The 1,863-nt window shown below is 36.5% G+C and overlaps 1 long non-coding RNA gene across 1 annotated transcript; it reads right to left on the bottom strand.

Annotated features, from left to right (window-relative positions):
- Positions 1 to 587: 587 nt before the first annotated feature.
- Positions 588 to 1,449, bottom strand: LOC149163913 (uncharacterized). Its single transcript, XR_016260194.1, has 3 exons — positions 1,216 to 1,449; positions 1,029 to 1,097; positions 588 to 919 (listed from the first exon to the last, which is right to left on the bottom strand). It is a non-coding gene; the product is annotated as an uncharacterized LOC149163913 (long non-coding RNA).
- Positions 1,450 to 1,863: the final 414 nt, after the last annotated feature.

Here is a 1,863-nt window from a genome sequence, read left to right as displayed (position 1 = left end):
TCATATTCAGATTACTTCCTTCAAAAGAGTTGTCTGATTATTGCCTTTAAAGAGTTGTCGGGTATTCTGTGAGAAATAAAAGAAAATAACAAAGTCTTAAATTACTTAACATAGAGACCCCAAGAAAGCTGCGAGTAAGAATCATTAAAGAACTAGGTAAGCATAGCGTAATTCATTATTACAACGGGATATAAGTTTGCATAGACATGCAGTGTGGGTAGCCGTGGGAATTCAAGCCAGCAACTAGGTATTCATGCAAAATATTTCATGATAAATTTTCCAGAATCTAGAATTTATGTTTATAGCTAGCGCATTATAATTTTTATTTACAGAGATAAAAACAAAAATGATGAATTTCTTACTGAAGAAAAATGAGAATCTAGATAATCAAAAGACAGGTTTCATAACGGCTCCATCGGATGGTCCTGAGGTGAACACCAAGGAAAGTCATTCTGAAAGAACAAGGATTACAAATTAATGGAATTGTAACCAGTCTACACAGGAGTCAAACACATATTTTTTTTAGTAAAGAAAATAATATGTAATTGACCATGTATCCAAACCGAAAGGAGAAATTTAAATAGAGTATTTGCTTAAAATTCACAGCTACTAATCACTGATAATAATAAGAGTAATACAATCTTGAAATCGTGACCAAACCCTCGAATGTAGGGTTTGGTCTCAAAACCCTATTAAAACCGAGTCTTTTTAGGAGTTCAGATAAATACATTCATGGGTAAACAAACCCTCAACCAAAAAAAAAATAATAAACACAAAAATTGTCAATTATTAAACCCTAAAGAGCCGATACTTGCCTAAGGGAAGGCAAGGCCTCATACCCGCAAGGGTTGCAATAAAGAATCCTGGATTCTCCATCAAACTAGCACTCGCATCTGGCTTCCAGCGAGCTAAGGCTCCCCTGCATCAGAATACAATCACAATTTAAAGGATGATGACAAAAGGAATAGCATGGTGGACATATTGGATTGTTTGTCGCAATGAAATAACCCTTAACAAATTAACATTACATGATAGGAGGCGAATATGGCGGTGTTCCTCCATTGCTTGAGATCCAGGGGAGGCTGTAGCTGTAATGTCTGCAAGAGGTAAGGAAGAACCTTAGTAAAAGCTCCAATGATGGTCTATCACGATTCAACTATTAAATTAAAACGGAAAACAAAGGGAGCCAACCCAAAATTCGCACAACAGATTTACCTGTGCATTCGAGTAACTTTGAGGTGGTATTGCGCAAATCACAGCTGAAAGAATTGGGTGTAGTGGAGTTTTTAATAAAATTTGTTTGGTACGCAAGGAGTTCAAGACGGGTCGCTTAAGGAAGGAGGCCTCCAACCCTACCATGGTTTCATCGAATGTGGCTCCAAGACTTAGCTCAATGCAAATGACCAAGGAACAAAGACGAAGTAGTGCATTGATTGCATATCTGCTCGAGTTATGGCGAACCATTGAATCCAATATCACGATCACATGGTATCGTTGGTCACAAGTTTTACCTGATGGAGAAAGGACGGAGCAGCTGGCGACCATCCCATTGCAGGCCAGCCAGAGCAAGTTGAAAGGAGAAACATTAATGCACATACAATGTAAACCATAATGCTAACTGAGATCTTAATTGTTGTATAGATATAATGTCACTGGATTATACGATGTTCATAATGAGAATCCAATTAAAGTACATTGCTCATGCTTCCACATTAATATTATTGTATTTTTATTGTATAATGTGATGTGGTTAGATTCAGTAAGAGTTTGTCACCATCATAACTATGGTAAATAATTTTTTTTTATGTATATTTATGGGTGATCAGTGTTAATCATAAGTAGGTGTTACAATTGGTATTAGAG

This window comes from Pinus tabuliformis, chromosome 5_1 (assembly GCF_031772625.1).
Source record: "Pinus tabuliformis cultivar Carrire ecotype Pingquan chromosome 5_1, CPIR1, whole genome shotgun sequence".
Lineage (NCBI taxonomy): Eukaryota > Viridiplantae > Streptophyta > Pinopsida > Pinales > Pinaceae > Pinus > Pinus tabuliformis.
This window is presented reverse-complemented; position numbering and strand designations above follow the sequence as displayed.